Genomic DNA, 14,456 nt, shown 5'->3' with positions numbered 1-14,456 from the left:
CCGTCTGCAGACAGATTTTGTCATTGCAATGGTCTCAAAACTCTAAAACTCTAGGTGTGTAGTTGAGAACAAAATTATTATAGAGTTCAAAGAAGCAAGGGAACCAGAAGTAAGGGGTGTAGAAAGTTTTTTTTTTTTAAATCCCTGGCCCAATTTGGTGTTTCTGCAGGTGTGATGCCATCGCAAGAGGGTCTCTTTTCTCTGTCAATCAATTGAAAGTTACGAGTTAATCACAGTAATAGTGTGTGATTAATCATGATTATTCACACATGTAAAACTCTAGTATTTACCTGTATCTTTGAGTGGAGAAAAAACAAATACATGTGCAGTTTTGGAATAAAGAAATGCATGACAGAGGAATCAAAGGTATTATAACATGTCGGTTTTGTTTCAGTGGTTTCTGAATTAGAATATCTTAGTAAAAAAAGTGTCAGGGAGAGCTTGATATTGTGTTTTTCCATCAAACAGGAGAGAGCACTGATCCTGTGTACCATCAACTATTCCTTTGATGTCGAATTTTCCAGAATTGGTAAACAATTGCAGGTAAGCGTTCTATAAAACTGAACCAAATCCTGAAATAGATCTGGAAACCATGAGTGTAATTTCACAGCTCCCTTATGTTTAGGTGAACCTCTCCTGGTTCCCGTCTCCCTATCTTGTATTGTACATTTTTGCAACAAGTAGAATAATAAAATGCATCAGACTCGGAGTGCAAGGTTTCTGTTCGATAGGATTTTTATTACACATTAAAAAACAAATGCAAAAAATATGGACTTTGTGTGCAAAGGCCGTTAGTTGATTACTTGTAAGATTACTTGAAACAGCGTGAACTTGTGCAGGTAATCAGTTTGTGAAGACTTTTATTTCAACCCGTCGCTCAGGCGGACTAGCTTGTTGACATTTACAGATGACAGAGCTGACCTCTTCTTCTGCACAGTGTTGCCTGCCAAAGAAAACAGACCCTCGCATGGCACTGTGGTGGCAAGTGTAGCCAAGTATCTTTGTGCAATATGGGCCAGCTCACTATGGGCACCTGTGAGTGCCTACCACCACGGTAGTGGACATGCCTCCAAGCTGACACCGGGCTCTGCTCTATTCCTGTCCAGAGTTGTTTCTGTGGACAGTGTCTCATCACCACACTCGGACTCCATCAGTGGGAGGGCCATCTTCTTCTTTGGTGGCTTTGGATCCATTTCCCGTGAAGCAGGTTCTCTGTCCTTCAGCTTTTACCACTCATCTTCCCCTCTTCTCTGCGCAGGCACCTGAGGTCTTTGAATCTGGGATTCGGAGCTGTTGCTACTTTTAGCCATGACGGGTTGTGTTCTTCCATTTGGTAAGGTCCTCTGTTAATGCAGGATTAAAATGCACTACCTATAGACACACAAGGTCAACCGAATTTTAGGAGACAAGTCCAAAATCATTTCTAAAATACAATAAAAAAAAGTAAGAAATAGGGCTGTCTAAAAAAAGTCTATGTCCGTTAACAATCACATGATTTTGTCGACTAATTTATTGGTTGATTTAATGAACAGATCATTAAAACTGAGCTTCTTCACAACTTTAAATCTTAGGTTACCATAGATATGTTCATATATTTGTTGGAAAAAAACTCATTAGCCATGAAAAAGGCATTAATAAATGCTAAAAATAATCTTAGTCCACTAAGACCAAAACCCGCATTAGTTGACTAATGGACAAAGAGAGGGCAACCCCACTCACTATTATATTAATTGTATTTGTCACAACATAAAGTTAGAGATGATAGGTAAATCCCCTTACCTGCATGCCATCCATATTCAGCGTTCAGAGTGTGGCATGGCTATGTGCCAGTTTAGACTTCAGTTGGTCTTCAAAGTGATTTATAAATTAGAGAGTTGCATTCCATCGTATGGGTAAGTCCAGCTCGGCTGTGTTAGAAATGTCTGGCAATTTTATGGCACTTAAAATGTTCCATAATTAGCAAAAAAAAACTTCCATAATCACCAAAGAGTTTCCATAATTAGCAAAAAAAAAAATCAAATATCATCGAAAATGCTCAATAATTACCAAAAAATGTTCCATAATCACCGAAACTGGTTAATAATTACCAAAGAAAGAAAGAAAGAAAGAAAGAAAGAAAGAAAGAAAGAAAGAAAGAAAGAAAGAAAGAAAGAAAAAGTACCTAAAATGACAATAAAATCCAATAACTTTCATGATTGCCCTAAAATGTTCCTGAATTCTGAAAGAAAGAAAGTTCAAGAACTATCTATCGCAGTGGCATGCGTTGGAATGGTAGACCCCTTTACCTGCCGGGATCGTTTAGCAAGATCTATCTCTTCCTATATAGTTGTGACCTTGTGCATTAATATTTACTCCTTTGCATTTGAGCTGGGCGATATGACGATACACAACTTATTTTTTTCTTCTGTTTTGGAATCTGGGTTGTATGTCAGTGTGCATAGCTTGTTCCTCTGCCCCCAAGGGGCCACAACAAATGAAATGATAACTCCTTTAAGAAGAACGGCAAACTGCCACGGAGCTGAACTTCTAATCTCACTTGTCAACATACCTTTGATTTGTATGCAAAGACATAAAAAAGACATCCATGTTGCATGGGTAATGGAAACCAATCTATTCCTTTGAGTTATAGATATGCAATGAGTCACATAATCTTATTTACTTGCTGAAATGTCACGTCACAGGACATTATTATGATAATATAATATGCTCGCAAAGCCTTAAATTAAATGACAAACAGAGAGGTGAAGTGAGGAACCTGAAGCATTAATGAAGCATTAATATGAGACTGTGTGAGATGACCTGAAGGCACACACACACACACACACACACACAAACACAAGCCGTGCCATTCAGCAGCCGTCACTTTGAACATCCAAAGTGTACCTTTTCTTAAGTAAACAGGCCGATTGTCTGCGCCTCTCTCAACCCCTCGGCAGCTGCTTCGCCTCAAGCCATCGCCGTCATCATTACCATCATCATCATCATCATTATGATCATTGGACCGCTTAAACACAAGACAACAAAGGTAGAGACACACAATGGGCTCCAGTAGCTTTGAGGAACATATCAAGGCTTAGTGAGAGAAAAGACAGAAGGTTTACCGTCTTTATTTGAATAGGCGGCCTTTGCCTCATGCAGGGTTTGGCCCTTTCTTCATCTTTACTCAGTATTGGGTGTTGTGTGCTCAAGTGAAAGGTGTGTGAGTGTGGGTGGGTGAGAGCGTGACAATAGAGGCAGGTGCTCCAGAGTTTACCTTCATACAGTCTGTTAGCTCAGGGAACAGACACACAAACACACAATGCTCAAGGAGAAGCGTTCTCTCCCCGACACTTGCACACTCGTCTGTCACCGGCGCCATCATCACCTCGTCCTTTTCATACGAAGGTGTATGATATCACTCGTGTGTGAAAGTGACAGCGCTTGTAAAGTAAATGACAAGCATCCACTTCCTGTGTTGAAAACACACTGCATCCCTGGTTAAACCCAGTTATTTAATATGATTAAAGGGGCACTCCACTGATTATACATGTCAAAGTCAATTTACTAGTTAAGAGCAGTACTACACAGCCTGTGAAAACAGCTGCATGATGTCTTCTGTGCTTCTGGAGGGAGATTTTCTAAAGTCTAAAAAATGACTGTTTAATCTCAAGTGCTTGGAGACCACAAATTTAAAATAGACACTATCATCATGGTGAGTACAGGATCCAGGGTTTTGGGAACTTGGTGCACCAATTATACCAATTATTTTATTAATAATCAAGAATTCAGTGTGCTTCAAACAAAGTGACAGTTTTAGTTACTTGACAAGTAACAAATATGTTCTAGAGAACTAGTTCGTCTGACAACTCTCTCATTGAAGTCATTCACAGTGTTGCACTCGTTTCTAAACACGAAGCATGACGGAAATGTGAAGGTTAGATTGTCGGTTTCAGGTTTAAAGTATTGCGACTTCCGATCAAGGAATAAGATGGGCATGAGAAAAGCATGATGGAAACAGTAAAAATTCATTAAAACTTTCAAAAATGTACAGTAAAATAGTTAATGTCCTACACGGGAGATGGAAACCCTTTTCCAAATCAGTTCTGACGTATCGAACATTTAACTCACATGACTTATCAGCTGTTTCTGCTCTGCCGGTCAAGATGAGCTGACATAAAAGAAGAATCATAAGTTGAATCCAATTCCTGAAGACTTCTCGCCATTTTCTCTCGTCGATGGCCAAAGTTGTCCTATTAGCAACTTTTTTGCTAATTTTTAGCTGTCTTTTTTGTTGTTGTTTTTTACCTCTTTGCTTCTTCTACTGTTTACAGACAGATTGGCCTACAGCAATAAATTACACTGCCTCTTCTGACCAAAGTACATTGATGCAGCTTTGTTTATTTGCTTTAAATAAGTTGATGGAAACGTCACCAATTCTCATTGTCTTTAATGCGACATTACAAAATTTCGCTTCAAAACTGTATTTTAATGGAAATGCAGCTATTGACAGGAAATCATTGCAAAAAAAAATATGGCAGTATATTAGATCAGTATCGGGAGCATTATCCAGCACCAAAGGAAGCAATGGCAATGGGAAAGTAATACCCGTACAAAAAGGATAAAAACACAAAAGATATGTAGGTATAGCTATAATGTTTGACAGGTTGGTAACAGATAACGTAGGTGCCATATTATAATTTCCGCCAGTCCAGATTGACGTTAGGTGTAAACGTATTAGTGTGGATGAAGCTTGTGTCTGCTGTAATCCTTATATTTAAACCATTATCATTTTTTGCCTCTCTATATGAGGCTAAACATGGTCAGACAACACTTAAAAGTATGAGCTGACTGTTTAGAACATACCCTAGCCCCCCCAAGTCTTTCAACTTTATGGCAATGTAATGCTCAGTCATTGAGGTGCCCATTTAAAGCAAAATGAGAGTGTTCAGACTGAGTTTTAGAGCTTTGGCAGTAGATGATTGGAGATGCAGTTGCACAGGTGTAATTCAGTAAACCCAAAACGGTTGACATCCTTCACACTGAGCACCTTCATAAATCATCAAGCCTAATCATTGTGTACAGTTTCTCTCTGCCTTTCGTGTCTTTGTTTACCTCTCCTTCTTGAAACGCAAGGAGCATTGAGTCATTTTCTGGCAGCCGCAGGAGATGAGGGCTGAAATTGCAGGAGCAGACACTTCCATGGCCAAGTCTCATACGGCAGCACAGCTAGAAATTAATTAAAACAGGAGATGAGAGTGAGAGAGAACAAGAGAGAGAGAGAGGGAGAGAGAGAGAGAGAGGAGGTGGGGGGGAGAGAGAGGAGGTGGGGGGACAGACGGGAAGGGATCACAAGGAAAATACAGACACGCACAGTAAAAGGATGTTGTGCAAAAGCATTGTTACTTGTGTGTGTCTGCGTGATGGCTTGCATGTGAACACCAGTTGTCCTCTCTCGACTCTGCCACAGACAGACGAGGGGAACAGTGCGATCCTGACACAAATCCTTGGTAAGGGTCCTTTTCCTGCCCTCCCTCCCTCGCCCTTTTCTCTTTGCCATCAGTAAATCCGGGTTTCACTACAACTTAAGCACTTAGCTGTAATCCCCATGAAGAGGCGATAGCCCTGCACAAGTCACTTTTCCACCATTAAAGGCATACAATAGGGGCGTGTTAGGGACTCACTTAAATGGATTGAGCACAAAGCCTGTGCTTGATAAGTTTTTAGCTGGGAAGAATCCGCCGTTTACACCCCTCCTTTTGTGCATTCTCTTAGATGTACTTGTCTCAACAGTCTAAGCCGATTTTATCCCTTTTTTGCGTTTGTTTAATTCCTGCAACACAGAAAGGCTTTAGAATATGTCCTATTTCTTTCTTTCTCCCTCTCCCTTTTTTTGCAAACAAATGTCACAGTGAAGAGATTCACAATAGGGGATATCTCTATCCACTTCCTACAAACTGAACACAGGGGATGATGGCCTCTTCTTGATATTTCCAAAGCTCTCCCTTCAAATTAAGCCACTGTTTCTAATCTCTTAACATGGCGCATCAGCCGGACTGAGGGGAAGTATTTTGATACGCTTGTCTCCCTCGGACGGAGGAAGTGGACTCCTCAGAAAACACTAATACCCGTCATCCTCCGGGGGCAAGGAAGAATGCGCTCCGATACTGCTTATCAAAGCAAGAACACTGAAACACAAGCAGCCAAGAAAAGAGGCGAGGGACAAAACCGGCATTGTCACTGCTCGTCATTTGCACACTGGCCATAGAGGAACATTTCGGAAAGACAATCCACAGTTGTCGCATGTGAAATCAATTAAGGAAAAAAGCCAGTGGAAAACCAGGGTGGAGCAACATAAGTTCCAAAATCTTTGGAGAGCGGGAATTTTGTATATTCAAGGACATGGGAGTGGTTTTTGGGATACATAGAGGTCATTACTGAGCACAAGTTGTCCAATGTGTGTCAATAAACACCTACACATACCGTTCTTAGCAATGCAGCAGCACTCAAGCTTAATTTATTGGTGAAAAACAAGCCAGGTTTCCAACTGAGTGGTTAAAAAATTGGAGAACATATTTTAAGGTTAAATGTCCTTGTTGTTTGATGGATCTGAGGAAAAAGTCCACTGCTATATGCTTGTGTTTGTACTTGTAGTTACCTTAAGACTCATTAAAAATGGCTCTAAAGAAAGTGCTTCTAGTCCTTCTGACAGATAAAGGCTGGCAGAGAGCAGAGAGAGGGACGCCGTTAAGTCGTTGAGAGCCGATCTAATCCAGAGGTTTGAGTGTTTGCCACTGCCACCGTGTCTTAAAGCAGATCTCAGTAGGAGGTGGCGAGATGCTCCTCAGGGCTCAGGACTCTAATGGTTTGATTAAGCTCATCCAGCCAGGCCTGTGCTGCGGAGACTAAACCTCCTTTTAAGGACTAGACAAAGACAGGACCGCCGGGACGGATAAGAGTATTAAATCTGACTGTCAGGCTCACAAACACACAGATGTAGATTGTACACAATGTACATACACACACACACACACACACACACACACAGTGATGGTATATATGTGCATCACACACAGCAGCAGAGGATCTAACTGGTTTTATGAAGTTCTGAGCTACTTTACATTAAGGTTAAATTACTTTTTGAAGTATTGAGCCATAGGTGAATGCTGAAAAAGTGTGTTGTCCTAAAATGTAATACGCAGCCACTGCTGTCATCTGAAAGCAGTAATCCATCTCATGCTGTATAGATCTGTCCAATTTTCTTATTTAATTGTGCTTTATAATGAAATAACTACAATAAAAGCAGAGGTAAAGACATAGTAATTAAAACAAAGATAACATAATAAATGACCGCCAACACTGAACACTAAACACTGGCCACAGTTTGATGTGTTTGTTTACAGCCAATGCATAATGAGATATGTATGTTATTATTTATTTTGTACAGACAGTACTGTAAGGGTCCTTCTTCCTGGGGACTGAGGTAGCTAACTGACACCTTTCTTAAAACTGTTTTCATTATAAATATTTTTAACATATCTGTATTACGCTGAACACATTCCCACAAGGCAACAGGTCACAATAGGCAATAAAATTGACAAGCATCTCTTATACTATGCAAATGAAAATACAAAATAAATAGAATTAAAAAAAAAAAAAAACTTTACCAAGTGTTTCAAATAGTATCATCTTGACTATATTTGATCATTCAAAGCACCCAAACATTTATGTATTGTTCTGTAATAAACATCCATCCATTATCATTAACCGCTTATTCGCACTCGGGTCGCGGGGGGCTGGAGCCGATCCCAGCTGACATTGGGCGAGAGGCGGGGTACACCCTGGACAGATCGCCAGACTATTGCAGGGCTGACATATAGAGACAGACAATCACGCTCTCATTCACACCTACGTATGGCTAAAACTCTTGTAAAGTTTGGTTTTCCTCATTATGTGCATCAGTCTACCAACCGTGAATTCTGCATGCACCAGACTGTGGCGGTTCAGCATAAATACATAAACTGTTGCAGCCCAAACATGAATACAAACAAAAACATGTGTACATGTGTTTACTTCCCCCTAAACTATGTATAAAGCAGAGCACTGGCATATCAGCACATATAAAACTAAAGATGCACACACCAGTGTGCTGTCCGTGTTCAGCATTGTTTTGGAATATAAAGGGTTAAGTCCGCCAGCTCACTCTCCCTGACTTTGCTGGCTGGGCTGTAAGGCTACTAAGTAGCAGCTGTCCACCTGGCGAAGGAAGACCCTTCTACTGACACACACACACTCACACACCCAAACACACACTCATAGACATACACATATATGCCCTCTTGAGGAGAAACTGCTCTCCATCTCTCGCTCACACACGCCTGTCTGCATGCGTACACACACACACACACTCACACACACACACACACACACACACACACACACACACACACACACACACACACACACACACACACACACACACACAGTCACTTTCGTGGAGGAGAGGCCCAGATGGTCAGGGAGGGGAGCAGTGCCCAGTGTCAGTGAGAGAGAAACAGAGAAATGGAAAGAGAGAGAGAAAAGGGGGAAAGCGAGATAGGGAGAGAGTGAGATAGTTGGAAAGAGAGAGACGAGGGACGGCAGCCAGAGCCGAGTGGAGGAGCTGAAACAGGAAGACAACATCACACCAGCTCAGCCAGCCAGAGCTGCAGACAGACAGAAAAAGGGGCCATCTCTGTTACCAAACACACACAATCTGTAATCACATGCCTCCACTGAACTGTGGTCTCCACCAGCACTTCAAGGTCTCACTGACAACAGTGAATGATTCAAAGGAATAGTTTAACATTTTGGAGTTTTTCTTGCCAGGATGCAACTAGCTTAGCTTAGCATAAAGACTACCGTGGTGTAATTTTAAGGCCCTGACACACCAGGCCAGTAATTGGCCATTGGCCAATGACAGGCTGTCGTTAAGGCAGTTATTGTGGTTTCTCCCGCACCGTTGGCACAAGTAGAATCCTTTTTGGCGGCAGTTTGGCCAACTGAGGAAGTTGAATTGGCAGACCCTGTTGGTGACAGAAATCTCTCTGATCAGATGTTTAGCTTAGAGCCCGACCGATATATATCAGTTGGTCAATTTTATTCGCCGCAATTGACCGATCACAAATATATATCGATAGCATATGTTTTTATATATATGCCTATATACACTCACTGACCACTTTAATAACAAGGAAGTGTGCCTAATAAAGTGGCGGTACGGTCTGCTGCTGTAGTGTTTTGCGTTCAGAGATCTTCTGCAGACCTTGGTTGTATCGAGTGGTTATTTGAGTTACCGTTGCCTTTCTGTCATCTCAAACCAGTCTGCCCATTCTCCTCTGACCTCTCACATCAACAACTGCTACTCACTGGATATTTTCTCTTTTTCAGACCTTTCTCTGTAAACCCTATGAGATGGTTGCGTGTGAAGATCCCAGTAGATCAGCAGTTTGTGTATGTTCGATACCACTTAAATCACCTTTCGTCCCCATTCTGATGCTCACTTTGAACTTCAGCAGCTCGTCTTCACCATGTCTACATGCCTAAATTCACTGAGTTGCTGCCACTTGATTGGCTGACTAGATATGCATTTACAAGCAGCTGAACAGGTGTACCTAATAAAGTGGCAGGCGAGTGTGTGTGTCAATAGGATCCTCAGGGATATCAACCCTTTACTGTCATTGAACATAGGGGTTAGAACTATAAACCAGTACAAAAATAACAATTGCTGCAATAAGCCACCCTGTTCCAACCATACACATTACAAACATACAAAACAAAAAGTGACATTTGAATTTTTGAACAGTTAATGTAACAGTAATGTTGCATGGATATGTACAATATCTACATTGGAATTTTTTTACTCATATCCCAAAATCATTATCTCATCGGATCATTCTAATACACAACTTTTTTTTAGAATGACATGGCTTTACTACGAAGTCATCCTTAAACAACAAACCATCCTATTCATATTTTGATCTATTTTCTATTTTAACTTTGGACAGGGTCAAGCTAACTGTTTCACCCTGCTTCCAGTCTTCCTGCTAAGCTAGGCTAACCATGTTCTGACTCCAGCTTCATGCTTCATGCACATGAGATTAATTTTAATGTTCCCATCTAACTTTGGATAGAAGGCCAATACACATGTACCGCAAAGGCTTGTTTAAATAACATAAAAACATATTTTAGCCATGAAATCAGTCGACAGTACAATCATTTCCAAACTATGAGACAAATAAATACGAGCAGTTTTTGAATCTAGTTCAGCCAACATACTCTAGGAATATTCGTCTCATAAGCGAAAACAGAAAAAAATAGAGGAAAAAAAACAAAGGCAGGCATCTGAGCAGTGAGATGTTTCTGGGATGTGAAACCCTTCGTCCAGATGGCGATATTTTTTTCCAGCTTTAATTCATTTATTTCATGTCACAGTTGTGCTTTGATCGCTCCTCTCTAATAATTAATGTGGTTTTGCTGCGCGCTGCTCTTGAAGTCATTGTTCCAGTCTCCGCTGTACCAACGCGAGCTGGCTTTGACTTCTACACCTGATGGGAACAGCGCCGCGCTTTCCCCCCTCAGCTCACCCTCCTTCCCTCTGTCTATTTCTCTCTATTACTTTTACTCTCTTTCTCTGAGCTTTGAATCGTCTCGAAGGGAGTCTCACTGTTGCTTTCACGCATTTCTACATACATACACACACACAGAGACACACACACATTGGACTGTCTGGTGTCTCTCCAGAGTGGTTGGGATACAGTGGTTGGCATGTGTCACTCATCCATTATTGATTAGATCCAGCTGCCATCATCTACAGATCACTTAGAGATACACCATTGTCTCTGTCTCACACACACACACACACACACACACACTAATACACACTCAAACCCAAGTAAACTTGCTTGCTCGCTCTCTCACTCATCTATTTTTTGTTATAATTATTCCTAAACTGACTTTGGATTACTTTACATTTTTGCCAAAGCCAATGGTGCATTCACATGGTCCTCGGATGATCCATAGACTGCCCGTTGGAAGCCCCGAGTTCAGCGTTATACTCGTCCCCATCTTGCGTCGCCATCTTGTTTCCGATACGCGGAGCAGACCATAATTGGACTGTGGCGGAGCGCGAGGGATCTGACGACACTGACTACACGCCTCTCTACACCGGCAACCCGACTGAGAGAAGCCGCTGCTAATTCATGTTAGCATTAATTGGAGCATTAACTGGGATGTTAGTTTTGGCTAGCCAAAAAACAAAAACAAAATGTATCTTTCTTACCTCAGAAAACTGAGCAGCGACTCCTTGGAGTGTCTGTTAGTCCAACCAAACACTGAACAAGACATTTTTACTGAACAAAGCGTTCAAATAAACTGTCATTAAGTGAAAATATTTATATATTAAATATATATATTCAAATTGTCTTGAAGATGATTTTTTACTAGCGATTGAGACCATAGTGTTGTCCTGAAAAAAAATTCTGAGGTAATAAATCAAGTGAGAAGTTTTCAAATTTTGCACTGAAATGAATGGGCAGATTTTTTTTGCAGCCAAACTTAGCACCCCCTACTGGAATTTTCGGTAGATTGCAGGCTTAAGGCACTTCCTGGTTGGCCTCCATGCTCAGACACGGAGATTGCCGCCTGGGATGATCCCATTTCCTCCAATCTTCCAACTTCGGTGTGTTAAGGAGCTTTGACCTTTAAGCATGACTTAAGCTAAAGTGGAAACACTACAAAGAACATGTGTTGTATTTTATTTTTTAAAGAGCACATTGATAGCCCTTTTCAGTATTTGCACGACATAGAAAACCAGATGGATCAAGTGAGCCATAAGAAATAAATGTATACCGCTATTTTATTTTTGACTCTTTTCCCAGTCTGCAACTCATTTTTAAAATTATTCCAACACCATATGAATGCAACACAAATGCCCTATCCTGCAATTTTAAAAAAAGGAGGGAAAAAGTTAGCAACTGTATGTACCGTGTGAGTTCTGCCTTGATCCATGTTACACCTTTACCCCAAGTTTCATGAACAATGGGCAGTATATTTTATAATCTTGCTGAGAAACAAACAACCAAACAAACTGAGGCAAAACCCTCCTCCTTGGTGCAAGTAACAAGGTTTCAACCCACACCTGATTAAAAAGATTTTTTTACCAACGTTTATAACAGAACTGTAGAGCCAAAAGGCACTGATAAAGTTTAATTTGATAGGTAATACTTTTAACTGTCTGAACTGAACTGTTCTTGTTTAACACACTGTTAAGACACAATCTAAACTACATCAATTCAACATGGCTCAAAAAACTTTTTTTAGGAGGTCTAACCGTAACCCTAAAGAGGTTAAAGAAGGGCGGAACAGTGTAAAATGTATGAGGTCTAAAGTTGCCATTGCAATAAATAAATTAGTAAATAAATGACTAAATACATATATGAGTAAAATGAAATATAAAAAGCCTCAATTATCACATATGTAGGTAAATTTGATAGAAATAAAATATAAATATGCACAGAAATAGAAGAATAAATACAATTGTTTTTATTTACTTAATCAAGTAGTGCTTCTTTCATTGTTGTCCATTCCTTTATTTTTTGTTTGCTATTTGTGCACACTGCTTTGTCCCAAGAGTGAGTATGGGAGGGGGAGGGAGGGAGAGACAGAGAGAGAGAAAGAGAGGGATGCACTTGTTGGTTGAAGGTTTCGGGGGGTAAGGAGAGGGGGCTTGAGAGAGACATGGAGGGAGGAGGGAGGTTTTGCCCTCTGCAACATATCCACTCAACCATGTCTGTTCTCAACACCCCCTCTCACTCCTCTCTGACTCTCTTTCTTTTTTTCCAAATGCAAGTCACCGTGAAAAATGTGCTGGTCCAATATTTGCACAGAAGTGGTGCTGGGACAGGCAGATAACCTATCAGTATTTGAGTTTGGCTTCCCATGCTCCAAATAGCCATCCTCCGCCTGTTTAGCTTATTGATTGGCTTGGCAAGAAACTAGGTCCCCTCAGCAGTGACCAAGGTCATACAACACATGGACTCTGTGCCACCCATCCACCCAAACCCCCCCTCAACACTACCACCACCCCTTCAACACCCACCACAATCTCTTCCTCCTCCTCGTTCTTCTCTCTCACACACATGATGTGCACACACGCATGTATGAACAGGCTCGTGTGGATGCGTTCACTGTATCAGACATACTTGCACAAAGGGAAAGGCATTAACAATGTAATGAAGTTTTAAATGTGGGAGCTGTGGAGATGAGTCGCATTAGTGCTCAGAGGGAAAACACAGAGGGCTCTAAGAGATTCAGGGGTGGTTCTGTGAATGGCTGAAAAATAAGATAATATGTAAATTTCCTATGTAAAATATTTCCAGACAGTTCGGATGAAACTTTCTTTTGAAAAATATTTGAATAACTTGCTGAATTTTCACATTGCATACATTATGAGAAAAAGCTTGAAATGCACAGATGTAAATGATGTGCCCCCTGTACTGTACTGTACATGTGTGTGTGTGTGTGTGTGTGTGTGTGTTTGTCTGTTTGTGTGTATGTGTGTGCGTTATGACTCAGGGTATGGACCACAGGCAGCGTCCTCCACTCCTCTGTGGGAATCAATGAGATTGAATTCTGAAGGTTTTCTCAGGGGCATCAGCCCTGCTTGTCAATACTGCTCTGTGTCACAAGTGCATTTTGTACACACACTCTCTCACACCCACACACACACACACACACACACACACACACTTCCAGTTCACTGTCCCAAGCCAGACCTCTCCCTCGCCCCTCCTCTTCACTTCATCTCCCGCTCTTCCAGTCCTCAATTAAACTTGCCCCATTTTTTAAAAACCTTTTTCACATTCCCCCCTTTATCTGCATCACCACATCTTCCCACAGTGTTCTCTCTCTTTTTACCACGTATGATATGAATGTAATAAATAAACATGAGTAACATTCCTGCTTATTAGTTGCATTTTGTGTGTCCCATTTAAATAATTCAACACACCAGTACTTCCTTGAGTTGCACTTGTTTGTTTAAAATTCAAGATATTTGCTTTATTTCACAAAAGTGATGATATATTGACTCGAAAAAAAAGTTAATTATTGTTCTTTTAAATAATAGTTTATTTTGAAAAAAACTTAATTCAATGTCCATTAACTGACTGAAGTTCCTTACATGGTGATGTACTACCTCCATGGTAACTGAGTAAACTTTCCACTTAGGATGGACCAGTTGAAAGCTCCAGAAAAAGCTAGTAAGTGGACCATTAGTAAACACTTTTGACATGTTGTTTTCATTTAATTCTTATTAGTTTGATGCCCTCTGCTGCTTATGTAGACCACTTTTATTTCCACATCAGGACAGACCCTCGTGCTGGAGATAACAAGGAGGGTAGGAAAGAAGGAGGGAGGGAAATGTGGGAAAGTACGGAAAAAAA

At 40.8% G+C, this 14,456-nt stretch overlaps 1 long non-coding RNA gene across 1 annotated transcript; it reads right to left on the bottom strand.

Moving 5' to 3' along the window:
• Positions 1–717: 717 nt before the first annotated feature.
• On the bottom strand, positions 718–2,085 carry LOC131991526 (uncharacterized). The gene is made up of 2 exons (XR_009396148.1): positions 1,780–2,085; positions 718–1,371 (listed from the first exon to the last, which is right to left on the bottom strand). It is a non-coding gene; the product is annotated as an uncharacterized LOC131991526 (long non-coding RNA).
• Between the last annotated feature and the right edge of the window lie 12,371 nt (positions 2,086–14,456).

This window comes from Centropristis striata, chromosome 18 (genome assembly GCF_030273125.1).
Source record: "Centropristis striata isolate RG_2023a ecotype Rhode Island chromosome 18, C.striata_1.0, whole genome shotgun sequence".
Taxonomy (NCBI): Eukaryota; Metazoa; Chordata; class Actinopteri; order Perciformes; family Serranidae; genus Centropristis; species Centropristis striata.
The sequence above is the reverse complement of the archived record's forward strand: the minus strand, read 5'-3'. Positions and strand labels throughout refer to the sequence as shown.